This window comes from Orycteropus afer, unplaced genomic scaffold, assembly GCF_000298275.1.
Source record: "Orycteropus afer afer isolate SDZICR_OR568_19922 unplaced genomic scaffold, OryAfe1.0 scaffold00038, whole genome shotgun sequence".
Taxonomy (NCBI): domain Eukaryota; kingdom Metazoa; phylum Chordata; class Mammalia; order Tubulidentata; family Orycteropodidae; genus Orycteropus; species Orycteropus afer.
In genome coordinates, this window is record NW_006921625.1 from 6,688,558 (window position 1) to 6,705,810 (window position 17,253).

The window sequence follows — 17,253 nt, forward strand, 5'->3', positions numbered from 1 at the left end:
TGTGAGTCACTTTCCTGTGGTGTCTATAAGTTGGCCACAGGTCGGGTGGCTTCAAGCAACAGAAATGTTGCTCGCACAGTTCTGGAGGCCAGAAGCCTGGGCTGGAGGTGCCAAGCCCTGGGGCTCTAGATGAGGATCCATTCCATGCCACCTCCTAGCTTTTGGAGTTGCCAGCAGTCCTCGGCGTTCCTTGGCTTGTAGACAGCTCGCTCCAGTCTCTGCTTCCGTTGTCGTTACATGGCTGCCTCCCTATGTCTCTCAGGGTCTGTTCTCTCTTCTTAAAAGGATTCAGTCATATCAGATTAATGACTACCCCACTCCAATGGGACCTCATGTTAACTGATAACATCTTTAAAGACCCTGTTTCCAGACAAGGTTATGACCATAGTACAGGGGGTTAGGACTTAGATATAGCTTTTTGGGGGATATAGTTTGACTCGCAGAAACCCACATCTTCAAAGGGAGAATACTTTGTGTCCAACAGTGGGACAGGGAGGCAGGGCTTTGTCACAGGTCAAGGACCTGGTTCCTGATACCAGACCCAAGAGACCTACCTAGCACAGTTCCCCTGAGAGGCCTTCCAGAAATCCACAATTACATATATATGAATATACCATACCTTAATATAATATATACAATCACAATACACCATGGACTGCCAGAAGAATAACAAATCTGTCTTAGAAGAAGTGCAACTGGAATGCTCCTGAGAAGTGACAATGGCTAGGCTTTGTGTCTCGTGCTTTGGTCACGTTGTGAGAAGGGACAAGTCCTTGGAAAAGGCTATCATGCTTTGTCAAGTAGAGGGTCAGTGAGAAAGGGAAGACCCTCAATGAGATGGATTGACATGGTGGCTGCACCGAGGGCGCCGGCGTGGCAACCACTGTGAGGATGGCGTGGGACTGGGGAGTGCTTCATTCTGTTCTACGCAGGTAGGGTCACTGTGATCAGAGCCGACTTGACAGCACCTAACAACACCATATATGTTATTAAAAAAAAAATAGGAATCACGTCTGTTGTGTGTTTATATTGCTGAAACCTTCCTCACGAGTTCCTTTGCATCCAGGAATTTCAAATGGTAGTTGACTTTTGGAAGTCCGATCCCACTTTCCTGTTTTATAGCCTTGTGGCAGGAATCAGTTCAGGGTATAGTGATGGACACTATGGAATCTCTTTTAAAGTTTTCTGGGATCTGCCACATCGACAAAGATGAGTGTGGTGTCAGGCCCTGAGTAGGCGGTCTGATCCTTGGCTCCTTCCCTTGGCAAAGAGGGCGCCACCTGTTTCTGCTCCTGGAGAGAGGATGGAGGCACTGAGGGTGCTGATTGTGAGAGGCTGAGCAGGAGGACAGCCATGGCTGACCTAGCAGGGTGGGGAAAGGCAGCGCCAGCTCCCCCCAGCGCATGTGCACGTTTACCGAGCATACCGAGAGTTTGCAAGCCCTCCTGTTGCTTTCACTGTGCCAGTTTGCTGAGAAGGGCTTGACGGAGGCAGGATAGAAAAAATGCCCAGCCTGGAATTCATTTCTCATAATTTTGACATTCTTGGTAGGAAGAAAAGAAAGTCATTTGGACCAATAACATTATCATCTATTTTCCATTGGAGAAAAAAAAGAAAGATATAGAAAAGCTGTCTCCATGGACATCATGAGAGAACTGGACTTGTTTATGGCACCAAGGAGACACTCTATGAAGAGGAGGGCCTCTGACCCCCAAACACAGCAAAAGCCTGTGTTTGAGAGAACATGTTCCAGCCAGACCCAAAAGACTTGAAGAATTGGAGAGAAAAATGCCCAGTTCCAGCTGTCAGAGCAGACATCGTAGAGGACAGCAGATGTGACACCAAAGAAGATGAAATAGCAGAGATGCCCAGAAATGCTCAAGGGACAAACTCAGGAGAAGTTGGGCACAAAACAGGAGCTCTGAGGACAGCATGAGAAGCAATGTGACAAACTTCAGTGTAGCACAAGCAGGTAGGTGCCCCAGACTCATGGGTCAGCCCCAGCCTCAGTGGGATGGAACCTGCCCTTTGAATGTGTGAAGCAGACATCTTCTCAAGGGAAACTGATCTAGACAGGGCAGGAAAGAACTTACTCAGCTGGAGGGTGGACATGAGGCTGGTAGCTCCAGGTGAGAGTAGGGGGAGAAAGAGGCAGCAGACACCTCCCTCCCGGAATGGATTGATTTCGTTCTTCCTCTCTCTCTCTCTCTCTTTAGTATCTAAATGCATCCTTGTGACGCTGGTAGCATCTGGCTGAAGCCCCCATGGGAGCCCTGGACTCAAGGGCCAGGCACCATCTGACCACCACTGGTTGAGTTCACCCCTGGAGGCCAGCACTTGTCACTCACTCCAGCTCAGCCAGCGTTTAACTAGCTGCTATATCTCTGTCGTTATTGTTGTCAGGTGCTGTCGAGCTGGTTCCGACTCACAGCAGCCCCATGTACCACAAGGTGCAGCACTGCCCAGTCTGGCTTCAGCCTCAGTCGCTGCCATGGTTGAGCCTGTTGTTGCAGCAGCTGTGTCAGAGTCCACCTCATCGAGGGTCTTCCTCTCTTCTGCTGAGCCTCGACTTTACTCAGCATGATGTCCTTCTCCAGGGACTGGTGCCTCCTGATAACATGTCCAAAATATCTTGCCATCCTCACTTCTAGGAGCATTCGGCTTTCCTTCTTCCAAGACACACGTGTTTGTTCTTCAGGTAGCGTATTGTACATTTAACATTCTTGGCCAACACCATCATTCAAAAGTATCAGTTCTTCTTGGGTCGTCTTTATTCATTGTCCAGCTTTCACCTGCATATTAACCAAGTGAAAATATCATGGCTTGGGTCAGGTGCATCTGCCTCCTCAAAGTGACGTCTTTGCTTTTTTACCTATTGGCATCTTCAATTTCTTAGTCTCTACTATGTGCCAGGCATTGTGCTAAGAGCTTTCTATGCAGTAAATAAGTCCCTAAGGTGAGTGTGATGGTGGTTCTCACTTTACAGATGGGAAACAGGTGCAGGAGGTTCATTTGGCCAAAGTCAAAGTTGGGCTCAGGTCCCCCGGGCTCTGCTCTCCAAGTGCACGCCTCACTGCCTTATCTCATGAAACTTCAGGTTAGGCAGTGGCCTCTGCTTGCAAGAGGGTGACAGTCCACCAGGGAAGCAACCATGCTAGTCCTTGTAACACAGTGTGGAATGGCATTGTTCCGGGCAGTGGCTATTCTTTGAGAAGGATTTGAGAGATGAGGAGCGGAAAAAGGTGAGTGGCTTGGTCATTTTCACACAACTGATCGATGGTGGCAGGTCCCTGGGGAGTACTCATGCACTGCACTCAGCTTCTAACCTGAAGGTTGGTGGTTTGAACCCACCCAGCAGCTCTGCAGAAAAAGGCCTGCTGATGTTCCTCTGTAAAGATGGCAGCTAGGTATCACATGGGGACGCCATGAGTTGGAGTGGACTCCGCGGCAGTGAGTAGGGTTTTAGGTTTGAGTTCATGATGGAGCTGACCTTGAGACAGGTCAGTGTAGTGTGTTTCCCCAGCAGCACTGATGAGCTTTGTGGCCACTCGTCAGAAGAGTTCTTTAGGCCAGCAGTTGCACTCCTTGTTCAAGTTCATGTTCAGCCCCACTCTCCCCTGCTGCATCTGTTTTTCATGTAGTAAGAGCTGCCCTCTTTTGCTCTCTTCCCAAGCACCTTCTGTTTACTTCTTTATCCTGTATCTTAAACACTGTTTGTTCTTAAGCTCCTCAGACTCCCCAGATAGCTAAGTATGTGTTCTCTCTCTCCTTTTCTGGACATCTGGAGGTGCTAAATCTTGGTATTGCTCCCTTTCTCACATTCTTGAGACCTGGTAGTCCCACTGCTGGTGGCTTCTCAGGCACTTCTTCCCCTGGCTCTTCCCAAGTAGAGGAAGGGAGGGCCATGTAGGGGAGCTGGCAGGAGAACTGTAATTACTGCAGCTAGTGCTTGGTCTCTCTCTAAAGTTCACGTTCATTAGTGCAACTTCCTTTATCTTGTCGTTCGAGTTTCTGGATTCTGATGAGCTGGTGCTTATTTTGCAATCAAGAGTGAAAATGTTGAATTATGATAATAACTAGCATCATTAACTTTCACTGGAATGTTAAGCCTCATGTAAGATTCACCAGGGCAGGGATTTCTCTGTCCATTTTACTCATTGCTGTGACTCCAGAACCTAGGCCAGTGCCTGGCCCATGGCAGCTGCTGTGGAGCATAAAGAAATGCACTTTATTGCTTGTTTCTTATGTGCCAAGCAATGTGCTACGGGTTTTCCATGGATCTTTTTGTAGTTCTCATAACAAACTGATGAAATAGAGACTGTTTTACAATACCAATGAAAAAAAACCCCCCTATGCAAAAGGGGAAAACAAAGCAAAAAACCGGTAACCGAACCGGCCCAAAACAAAAAACTTAAAAAAGGGCAAACCAAAATCGACCTATGTCTGTGGGACGCCAAAGAACATTCTAGTCACCTCCATGCTGGAGAGCTTTCATCGTTGAAGGTCCACAGAGAAGAGGTGCTGTAGGACAGGGGTCTGGAATCCCACTGCTTCCATCACACAGGGACACAGAGGGGAGGTCGCACTCAGCATCTTCCTCCTGAACTTGCCTCTTGTTTACTATAAAAAGACAAATGACCCAATTTAAGAATGAGCAAAGGATCTGAGTAGCCATTTCTCCAATGAAGATAGGCAGATGGCCATAAGCACATGAAAGATGCCCAACATCAGTCATCATTAGGGAAATCAAAACCCGCGTGAGCTGGCACTTCAGCCTCACTAAAGTAGCTATAGTGAAAAGATGGAGAGTGAGAGGTACTGGTGAGGAACTGGAAAGATGCAGATCTCCTCATACATTGCTGGGAGCATTTTGAAGGGGTGCGGTCACTTTGGAAACAGTTTGCAAGTCCACAAAAACTAAACGTAGAGTTACCACTCCTAGGTCTGTACCTAAGAGAAAAGAAAACATGTGTCCATGCAAACCTTGTATACAAATGTTCATAGCACTGTTACTCAGAGTGGCCTAAAAACTGAAACAACCCTAATGTCCATGAACTGATGGATAGGCACTCAAAATGTGGGCTGGCTGTGTAATGCAGTGATGATCTGAGGTCTGATATGTAGATGAATCTTGAAAACAGCTAAGTGAGGAAGGCCGGCACAAGAGGCCACATGTCGTCTGAGTCCATTCATAGGAAACGTCCAGAATGGGCGAATGCATCCAGGAAGAAGGTGGATGAGTGGCTCCTAGGGGCTGGGGTGCTGGGAGTGACTGCTAATGGGTACTGAGTTTCTAGAGGTCGGTAGATGCAGAGCGGTGTGAATATACTAAATACTGTAGCACTGTGGGCTTTGAGTGGGTAAATTAGAGGGGATGTGCCTTACAGCTCAGCAAGGCTGTGATTTTAAACCACCATTGTGAGCAAGTAGCTCTGCCCAGATAGAGGGAGTGGGGTTAGAAGAGAACAAGACTGAGAGGCAGGAGTCTGGGGACTCGGCTGCCCTTGAGTGAAACTGCCTAGGCCCTCATCCCAGCTCAGGGCTTCTCTGGAAAGCCCTGGCCCTCTCTGAGTCTCTGTTTCTGTTTTTCCTCTAGTGTTGGCATGGACAAGAACCCTGGTGGTACAGTAGTTAAAGCACTTGGCTGCTAACCACAAGGTCAGCGGTTCACACTGACCAGATGCTCTGCATGAGAAAGATGTGGTATGCTTCTGTAAAGACTGACAGCCTTGGAACACTTGAGGCAGTTCGACTCTGTCCTGCAGGTTTGCAATGATTGGCATCGGCTCAGTGGCAGTGTGTTTGGTTTCTTTGGTTGGAAGTTGTGGACAAGCTGGTAGCTAAGTGGCCTTCGATCCTAGATGCTGATGTATCTGAGGGGAGGCAGGTCCCCAGTTGATGCCGAGGTGACCCCGATGCATTGCAACTCCATGGTGCCCAACAGAGTGGTGCTGACGGGCTGTTCGACAGCTGATTGATTGGTCAGCAGTAGATTGCCAGGCCTTTCTTTCAAGTTGTCTCTGGGTCGACTCAGACTCTAGGCTTCCAGGTAGCAGCTGAGGCCGTGAATGGCTCACACCACCCAGGGACTCTTTGCCCAAGTTTAAGGTCTGCCAGCTGCTCCACAGAAGAAAAGTGTGGCAATCTGCTTCCATGAGGCTGACAGCCTAGGAAACCTTATGGGGCCATTCTACTCTGTCCTGTAGGGTCGCTTTGAGTCAGAACTGATTGAGGACAAGGGATATGGGGTACAGAGCCAGAGGGACTAGGAGGGGACTAGGTTTACAAGGATGTTTATGCCACTAAGCATCAACAACAGAGACAGGAACAGAAGAACGCAAAGCAGAACCACATGCAAGAGGAGAGAACAGGGACCTTGCTCTCGTCGTCCTGCGTGGCTGGTGAGTGGCGGAAAGTGCTGGGGGGAGCTGCTTTTGTGCCCTAAGCAGGCATGTGGATAATAGCACCTGTGGCGTGAGCGGCTCTGGGCTGGGTTTTTCCTTTGATGCTGGGCTCTCCGATCTGGCCCAGTGACAGTGGCTCGCCCAGACCCCTGATGTGCAGCGTGGGGCTAGCGGCTCTTGTCACGAGACACTTAGGATTCGGCTCTCCGCCGCTGCATCCACCTCACTTGGGTGTCCTCGGCAGGGCCTGTCATCATCTCTGCTCCAGGGACTGACGTGTGGTCGGGCCAACCCAGCTGCGTGAGATACGAGAAGCCACACAAAGCTACCCTGGCAGCCACCCTACTCCGTGTGATGGAGACAAAAACCCCGACATGTCAGGAAAACACTTGTGTGTCATGTTTACATAATGAGCCCTGGGCTGGCAGAGGTCGTCCCTTGCTCGCCCTGGAACGTGCACTCTGTGGGTGGCTAGAGGCAGCTTCAGGCTCCTGTCAGCCAGTCGCTTCTATGAGGCCCCATTCCTCTTCCTTGTAAGTCATTGTTATCCAGCCCCTATCTCAAAGCCAGCAAGCTGGCCTTGCTAGTCCTACATGGAGGTATAGGCCTAATAAATCTGTCTCTGGGTCCAGCTACAGCCGGGTGACACTGAGGTATCTGCTTCGGTCCCCCAGTTGCTGATGTTAGGGTTCTAATATTCTTACCCCCCACCTCGTGAGGGCAGAAATGGTTGCCTCTTAAGCAACCATGCCTCTGCACACACTGTCACGTGGTTCTAGTTCAGTGAGCTTAACTCCCCTTGAAGACCATAGTTGCTGGGAGCTGCCCTTGACTCCTGGCCACCCCACGCACAGCCAGCTGAAACCTGCTGAGGGCCTGCACCAGCCCATGGTCAGGGCGGGTTGGACTGCTGTGACCCGTAGAGTTTCCGGAACTGGATCACCAGGCCTCTCTGTGTAGCGTGTCTTAGCCTGGAAGCTCCTCTGAAGCCTCCTCACCATCACAGTGACGTTCGGATCTCCCCTGACACGTGATGGCTGTGCGTGAGGTGTGTCAGCGAGAATCGAACCCAGGTCCCCAGCATGGAGGGGAGACTCTAGCACTGAGCCATCACGGCCCCACTGCCTTAAGGAAGAGGACACACGGCGTGCCCTTTTCTACTCCAGGAAGGAACGATACCGTGGGGAGTGTGAGCTCTCTGTCACGCACACCCCCCCACGTGTGCCCCCAAGGTCTTGCAGCCCTGCCATCAAGGACAAGAGACCCTCGGGGCTAAGCCGGAGGTGGCCTGTGTACAGGCCCCTGCACACTCCTCACTTCTGACCAGGGAAGCTGAGCCCCACAGTATAGGCCGCTCTGCTCACACTCACAGCAGACTTTGTGCTGGGTGGGGTCTGGGGCCCTGGGTCCTTGCCGCCTGTCTGGACTCTCCTACCACATCCCACGTGTCCCTTCTGAGGCAGAATCCTCTCCCAAAGCAGCTGCTTGTGCCCAGGCTCCTCACTGCCCACGCTAGGCCCCTGCTCAGGCCAGGCTGTGGTCCCTGCTGTGGCCTGGAGCCCTGGGAATCTGACAGAGCTCTCTACCTGCCCAGAGCCTGGCCCGGGCACCTGGGCTGCTTCACAGCTCTGTGAGAGGGGCCACAGTACTCTAGCTTTCTCAGGGGAACCCACGGTAGATGTGCTTGGGGGCCTCTGCCTAATCTGTTGAGGACATAAAATAAGCTACCCCTGCCCTGGGCATGTGGGCACGCAGGGAGGAAGGGAGCGATTTTTAACGATGGTGTTATGTTACTACTAAATACTAGCTGCCCTTTGCCTGCCCACCTCTCAAAAAAACAGGAGTGCTTGCTAGGTCTTTAAAATTGGAAAAAAACACTTAAAAACTGCAGTGCTTGCTGGGAAAGTGTTATGTGATAAGATGAGAACAGGACCACAGAATGAAAGGTGACAGATAGCCCCAAGGGAGCATCATAACCCCATGCATTGGAGACAATTCCTTGGGGTGTCTGCATCACCCACTGAACTCTCCAGCAGTGGGGGCTCTGCTCAGCTCCTCTTTGTTACCCAACACCTAACTCAGGACCGCATGACATCAGGGTCTCTGTGAACACTGGCTGAGCATGTGGATGCTACTCACATGGGCCATCATCACACTTTACTGAGTGTTTCCACGTGTGTCCTCAGCGGGGTCACCACCAGAGTCCTGCAGGCCAGGCCACCAGAAGAGCTTCAGGGCTAGAGGCCCAGAGGGATGACTTCACATTGCAGTGTCTGAGTGCAGCTGGGGCCCAGGTGACACAACACTTGGTGAACAGGCTTTTAAAACGTCCTCACCACACACACTGCCATCCCTTGGAGAGATGAAAACTGTACGTAAAACCATGGGTGATAACGAGTCTGTTTCTCGAGGACCTGTTAGGTGCCGGGCACAGTGCTGAGCCCATGAAAACCTTCCTGTACCTTGTTTAATCTTTCGCAGCACGTCATACACGTCAGGCTCCCCTTCTCTAGTGGGACAAACCAAGGCTTGAGAGCGTGTGAGCCTGTGACAGGGCCACACGCCATTGGGGTCGGGCACAGGCACCCAGGTGGCCCAGTCAGCCGACTCCAAGCCTCAGAGCAGGTGTTTTCAGGCCCTGCGGATTCTGTCCCACTTCCACCCCGCCTTTGCACACACACACTGGTCATCAATACAGCAGACTGTACGCCTTGTGGATGCATGACCCTTGGTAAGCTATGCCGACAAAGCTCGGCTCCCTCCCCTGTCAAATGGGGGAGTAACAGTGCCCATCACAACACGCAGTTTTGAGCATTAAGCAAGATGCCACTTGCATGACTCTCAGCAGTGTCATGCTATAAGCACACGGTACAGTTTAGGCACTATGACATGACAGTGATGTTGACCTGACTGAGAGTACCTTGGAGTCATGCACTTACATTGATATTTGCTCCCGTGTTTCTAAAACTGCTCACAAAGGCATTGCCCTTTGCACTGTGGGACAGTGACTGAGGCATCGGGCTGTAACCAGCTCAAACACACCAGCACTGCATGGCAGAAAGGTGTGGTGGTCTTCTGTAAAGATTCTAGCCTTGAAACCAGATGAGGTAGTTCTCCGTCCTATAGGGTCACAAGGAGTCGGAACCCACTCTGTAGCCCTAGTTTTCGTGTGGTTTTTGGTTTTATGTGTAATGGCCCACACTATGAGCACCTTATCCTGGGAGATCAACTTCTGTCCTCATGAAAAGCTGTATTTCCTTTTAAAGGCACTGAGTTATCCAGTTGATGACAGGGCGGTGGAAGTGGGCATGGGCACTGACTGCAGGAAACTCACCCAGAAGACAGATCCATCTGCACCAGCGCCATCTTTAGGGCAGGCGTTTTGGTTCAAGCATCTCTTCAGTCCACTGTTTGCTTCCTCTTTCATAGTTTGACTGGTTCTTATCTGTGTCGTTAATGATAAGCTACTTCAGACTTGGTTGGGTATAAATTATAAAACGACATTCATTGTAATTTAGTATCAAAGGTATTTTATTAAATTGTGTAAAAACCTATTGTTCAGACAATAGCTTGTATGGTGAACAGACTATCGTACTGCCCAATTTTCTGGATAAACTGGTTTACAAAAATGGGCTGATAATACATATGATAAGTCGGTTAAAAAAATCAATATTGTGATATTATCTGAATGTATTTTAACATGAAGGAAAAATGTAAACATACCAACAGTGATTCTTGGCAAAGGAAACAGTAGCATCAAAACAAAGTAAACAATGAAGTGCTGAGACATTGGGGAGAAAAAGAGGAATTTTTTATTTGACTATAAACTATTTGACTGTAGACAGAGGATAAAATAGCCCTTTCTCTCGTGTCTCACAGTGCTCGGCAAGAAAACTTTTCAGTAAGACTCATGGAATCTTTGCCTGGTTGTCAAAACAGCCTCAGCTGTAAAAATCAAAGGGATGGCCACTGTCACTGCTGACAAAACATGGCACAGGATGACACCCATACCTGCCCGTCCTGCCCAGTGGTTGCTGTGCAAACGTTCCACTGACGTCATCACACTGTAGAGCTCTCTGTCATCACACTGTAGAGCTCTCTGACATTCTTCAGCCAGGGACAGAAGGTTCTGAGAGCAGTTACAGATGAAAACTGTGGCCATTTTTTCTCTTGTTTAGTCAAACACATCCTTGTCATTAAAAGACCTCAGAAACCAAGTAAAATGTCTCTGAAACACCAGTGGAATATGGTGAAACTGTCTGAGGAAGGTAAGTTCCTATAGGTGGAGCTCTTATTGAAATATAGAATAATCTGACCGTTGGCTTCACATTTGGCGAGTGTCTCCAGGTGCTAGTCTTAGGGGGACAGAGATGAAGGAAACATCTCTGAAGACCTCAGTCAAATTGGGGAGACAGACTCATGAGAAGATAATTACGGAAGCATGTAGTAAGGATGAAGGAGTCTGGTGGCACAATGGTTAAAGTGCTCAGCTGCTAATAGAAACCAGCAGCTCCGCAGGAGAAAGATGTGACAGTCTGTTTCTGTAAAGAGTGACAGCCTTGGAAACCCTATGGGGGCAGTTCTGCTCTATTCTGTAAGGTCTCTATGAGTCAGAATTGACTTGATGGCAGTGGGTTTGGTTTGGGGGATGGTTGTAATGATGCCTAGTCCTGAGAGCCTGTCTCCATCACAGCATAGGGGGCGTGTGGGTTAGAGGCAGAATCAGGAAGCACTTCAAAGAGGAGGTGGTCCGAGCTGTCTCTAAAGCTGAGGAGCTAGGAGTTCATTAGCCCGGAGGACCGCGTGTGAAAAGCTGCACTCAAGAACAAAGACATGCATTGCCGGATCTCAAAACCTACTATACAGCCACAGTAGTCAAAACTGCCTGGTATTGGTTCAATGACAGATACATAGACCAATGGAATAGAATTGAGAACCCAGGTATAGATCCATCAACCTATAGTCAGCTGATCTTTGACAAAGGCCCCAAATCCATTAAGTGGGGAAGAGAATGTTTGTTTAATAAATGGTGCTGGCAAAACTGGAGATCCATTTGCAGAAAAATGAAACAAGATCTGTATCTCACACCACACACAAAAACAAACTCCAGATGGATCAAAGACTTAAATGTGAAACCTAGAACTATACAGTTTCTCAAGGAAAATTTAGGCTCAAACTTAAGGGCCCTAATATTTGGTATAAATAGACTACCAAGCATAATTCAAAATGCACCAACAGCAGAAGAGAAGCCAGATGATTGGGACCTTCTAAAAATTAAATGTTTATGTGCTTCCAAAGACTTCTCCAAAAGAGTCAAAAGAGAACCTACAGATTGGGAAAAAATATTTGGTAATAACATATCTGACAAGGGACTTATCTCTAGAATTTATAGAACACTCCAACACCTCAATAACAAAAAGACAAACAATCCAATTAAAAAATGGGCAGAAGACATGAACAGACACTTCACCAAGGAGGATATTCAAGCGGCCAAGAAACATATGAAGAAATGCTCACGATCATTAGCTATTAGAGAGATGCAAATCAAAACAACAATGAGATACCATCTTGCTCCAGCACTAGTAGCAAAGTTCAACAAGACAGAAAATAACAAATGCTGGCGAGGTTGTGGAGAGATTGGGACTCTCATATACTGCCGGTGGGACTGTAAAATGGTACAACCATTGTGGAAAGCAGTATGGCGATTCCTTCAAAAGTTGGAAATACAAATACCATTTGACCCAGCCATCCCATTACTAGGTATATACCCTAAAGAAGTGAGAGCCATAACAAGAACAGATATATGCACGCCGATGTTCATCGCAGCACTATTTACAATAGCCAAAACTTGGAAACAACCTAGATGTCCAACAACTGAGGAATGGATAACCAAACTTTGGTACATTCACACAATGGAATACTATGCAACGCTAAAGAATAATGTAGAATCTGCAAAACACCGCATAACGTGGATGAACTTGGAGGACATTATGCTGAGCGAAATAAGTCAGTCACAAAAGGACAAATATTGTATTAGTCCGTTATTGTAAAAGTTAAGGAAATGTTTATATATTGGAGGACATTTTCTTTGTTGGTTACCAGGGGTGGGAGGGAAGGGGAGGGAATGCTGTTAGATAGATAGAGATAAATATTGATTTGGGTGAAGAGAAGGGCAATGTACCAAATGTGAGTGACCAATATGGCAGCATTGAGGATGAGAAAGACAGAGAGAGTTACATGGGCAGTACAAATAACAAATATGAACCCCTTTGTAAATACAATACTGAGTTGTTAATGAAAGCAAACATGGGTATAGGGACGGATAGATGGGTGAACAAGCTAAACAATTATGTATGTCTAAATGGAGAGTGTATCCAAGATCATATACAGGGTTGGCAGACAATGGGCCTCTCGAAGAGTATGAAGGGATGGACACTGGGAGGAGGTAACTATGGGGAGGAAGTGGGAGGGGAGCTGCTGCATTGTAAATTTTGGTCAATGACATGAGACAAAGTATATGTGAACTGCTGTATGAAAAGTGAATTTACTCTGTAAATCTTCACCCAAATCCTAAAAAAAAAAAAAAAAAAAAGAACAAAGACATGGAGACATTGGAGCGGAGCACATCTGGGAAGCAGGGTACAGTTGCTGTTGAGTCCCTTCCGATTCGTGGTGACCCCCTGTGTTGCAGACTGGGACTTGCTCTGTAGGGTTTTGTGGTTGTGATCCTGACGGAAGCAGATCACTCTGCCTTCTCTGGTGCTGCTGGGTGGGTTCAAATGAGAACCCTTTCCGTTAGCCATGTTTCAAGGTTCGTTCTTGGGCTCCTTTGGCACCAGAGAGTACAGTAGCCTCTGTACCTGTGTCCAGATTTTGCAGGTATGTTCCATGGGCCCTATTCTGAGGCAGAAATACATCCCTTTCATTAGAATCTTCAAAGGAATGTTTGACTCCCATAAGGAACTCTGGTGGTGTAGTTGCTAAGGCATTTGGCTACTAACCAAAAGGTCAGTGGTTCAAATGCACCAGCCACCTGTGGAGGAAAGATGAGGCAGTCTGCTTCTGTAAAGATTTACAGGCTCAGAAACCCAGTGGGGGTTGCTATGAATTAGAATCTACTCATTAGCAGTGAGTTTGGTTTTTGATTTGGATGTGACTCCCATAAGGTCACACATTGGCAGATAGATATAAGGGGTATTTCTGGGAACTGACAAGAGGTAGCTGGGGAGTCACCAGCTTGATTGTGGCCTTGCCAAGTCTGGGCTTTAGTTGGAAGATCAACCAGATGGGAAGGAGTGAGCCTTCTTTAGAAGATAAACAGGCCTAGCTTTGGGGCTGGAGGTGAGGGAAAGGGAGTGCAGGGTGACCCTCAGCTTCTTTGTAGGTGATGACCACTAGCCAAGACAATGAGCGCGGATGAGGAGGGGCCTTGATGGAGTTAGTGGGTTCCTCTTCAAAACTGAGTTTGAGGTGATTTAGCAGCTAGCTCTGAGGGCTGGTGTTCCCAGATGAGATTGGCTATGGATCATTTTCTGCCTTGGCATCGGTCTGCAAAGGGAACTGAGGCCAGGGGCATCTGGAATAGGTAAGAGGTCAAGGAGGAACCCCGTGAAAGAAGAGAGACACCATAGGTGAGAGGTAGGGAGACAGTGGAAGGCCATGCTTTTCCAGAAGGCAGCGATGCAAGGAGTCTTCAGAGGAATGGGGTCGTCAACTGGGTCAAACCTCAAGAGACAAGAGCAGTCTGGTCTGAAAAGTGATCCTCTCTGAGAGCCACCCACTTAGAACTATTAAAAGGGGTTGGTGTTGAAGGTCTGAGGAAAATCCATATACTCTGAAATGGGAAGGAGCCCTGGTGCTCACTGGGTAAGCTCTCTGCTGCTAACCAGAAAGTTGGTTCAGACCCACTCAGCAGCTCCACGGAACAAAGACCTGGCAACTGCTTCATAAAGATTACAGCCCAGAAAACCCTGTGGGCAGTTCTGTCACATGGGATCAACATGAGTCAGAAATCAACTCAGTGCCCAGCAGCAACCTACGACTGGGAACAAGGGAAGGTGCTTGAAATCCAAGAAGTGGGCATCTGACCGGCCCTACCCTGATGTGAACAGATTTGAAAATAAGTATATACTAAATTAACGAAGGCTTGAGCTTTGGTCATTTCCGTTCCCTGAGGGAAGACTGAGTTATTCGGCATACACAGTACTGCTCATCCGCTGTTGTTGCCCAGACAGTTCAAGCCAGTGTTGGGCACCATGCAGGATCGTGACAGTTTTCCTCAAACCCCCTGCTTCCCCCAGTATCCAGCTTGCTACTCTCGAAATATGCTGGATTTTGCTGCTTTTCTGTGGGCTCGTTGTGGCTGAATGTTGGCCTCCAAAAACATGTGTCCACATCCAGATCCCTGGCAGGGGGACTATTACCTTGTATGGCAAAGATGTGATTGCACTTAGGATTTTGAGAGGCATTTATCCTGGCTTGTTCTGGACTGTGGATCCAGTGGTAGGTGGCCTTGTAGGAGGGAGGCAGAGGGATAGTTGATAGGAGAGGAGGAAGCCATGTGACCAGGGAGGCAGAGTTTGGAATGAAGAAGCTGCAGGGACCTCTTCATCCACCAGAAGCTGCAGGAGGCAGGGAAGGCCCTTCCCAGGGGCCTCCAGAGGGAGCCCGGCCCTGCGACCTTCGATCCTGCACTCCGGCCTCCAGAGCTATGCGGGAAGAGTGCCTGTTGTCTGAAGTCACCTAGTCTGTGATCCTCATATTTTATTTACCTTAAGCCTTTTCTCCTCTGTGTGGGCTCCGCCACCTTCTCCCACTCCCACTGACACGCTTGTCTAAATATACAAGACCATTCAAGGGTCACTCCTCGCCTCCCAGCCTCTCCTGGTCTCTAGGTGGTTGATTCGGCTCTTATGCCAGGGTGGCTAAGCATTAAGACTCAGCGGGAGGGAAGAGCGTCTCGGCCATTTTGCCCCTCAGCGCAGGGCCTTACACACCCGAAGTGCACGGCCCCTCTGTGTAGTGGGATTGCACTGCAGAAGTTTACTGTCCCTGCACTTTGTATGCCTTCTTGGACCTCACACATCCCGAGTGTGTGGACACACTGCTCAGGGGATTGTGTTGTAGAAGTATACTTTCCCTAGACCTCACACACCTTTCCCAGACCTTGTTCACCCTAGGTGCATGGCCCCACTGCTTAGTGGGATTGCACTGCAGAAGTACACCTCCCTGGACCCTGTACACCTCCCTGGACCCTGTACACTCTGAGTGTGTGAGTACACTGCTTAGTGGGATTGCATTGCAAAAGTGCACCTCCCCTGGACCTTGTATACCTCCCCAGACTGTGTACACCTCTTTGGACTCACACACCCTGAGTGTGTGGATACACTGCTCAGTGGGATTGTGTTGTGGAAGTACACCTTCCCTGGGAAGAAGCCTGGCCCTGCAGAAGTCATTCAGCTAATAATGTCTCTTGTGACCTCCTAAAGACTGTGGCCTCTGGAAAGGGCTCGAAGGGGGAGCAGCATGGATGCCTCGGGCTCAGTGAGACAGAAGCAAGTACAGTCCTTCCACAGACAACGGGGACAACAGGGAACTCGGCACGTGTTCGCAGGCTGCCTAGAATTCCCCCGTGCAGAGGACCAGAGCACTGCACCCACTGATTCCAGAACCAGCAGTGACTCTGGGTGGTTAACTGGGCGGATTTTTAGTAGGTTCAAAGTAAAAGTCAGCATGCTGGTTTTAATGGCAGCTTCTGCAGGTGGAAGCCCATTTCGGTCTCCGTGCCCACACACCAGGTGTGGGTTTCTAGAAATCACGGGTGTTTGGGGACTCAGCCTCACCTTCTGTAACAGAGTGTGTTGGTCTAAGACCACATGTTCTCAGTCTTGGCTTGCTGAAGCACATCTGGCCGAGCCCCACCCAGGGTCTCTGACTCAGCAGGTCTGCAGGCAAGTGGAGGGGCCTAAGGATACACGTTTCTGACGAGTACCCATGAGGCTAAGGAGCCCTGGTGGCGCAGTGGTTAAGCACTTGGCTGTTAACTGAAAGGTTGGTGGTTCAAATTCACCAGTGGCTGCATGAGACAAAAGACCTGGCTGTCGGCTTCCATAAAGACGACAGCCATGGAAACCATATGGGGCAGTTCTGCTCTGACCCATAGGGTTGCTGTGAGTGGGAATTGACTTGTCTGGGACCGCACTTTGAAGACTTCTGCTCTTAAACAACACTGTGAGGTGGGACCCTGGTTTAGGTTGGGTTTCTGAGAAGCAGAGCCTGAGGCAGGAATGGTGTGTGTGTGTGTGTGTGAGAGAGAGAGAGAGAGAAAGAAAGAGAGAGAGAGAGAAAGAAAGAGAGAGAGCTGGGACACTGGAAGGAAGAAGTTAAGCAAATTACACAAAGCTGCCCAACCAGACCCTGAGCCTGGGCTGTGACCTGTGGGTGCTCAGGGCGTGTGAGCCTGGCTGAGTCTTGATGCGGAGTGCAGTTAACCCTGGTAAGCATGGTCAGAGCCCATCTGGGTTGTCCAGGGTGGGCGGCTGTGGGTCATTCAGACGGCAGAGCCCTGAAGAGAGGTGGCAGCAGGTGGGACCGAGGGCCTGGGCAGGTACCTGTCCTGTGTGCAGCTGCCGGGGCCTGGGGGCACAGAGGAGGGACCATGCGGACACAGCGTCAGCCCCATGCACCAGGAGCTCTTCTCCAGCCCCAGCCTGTGCAGGCTGCCCCGGTCTGTGCAGCTTCCTGGGCCACAGACCCCAGAAACATCCCCGTTGGGGCTGCTGGGAGAGGCCAGAGCACCAGTCTTGCCCTTGCCAGCCTCGCCTTGTGCCCAATGCCCATGAGAGCTCCC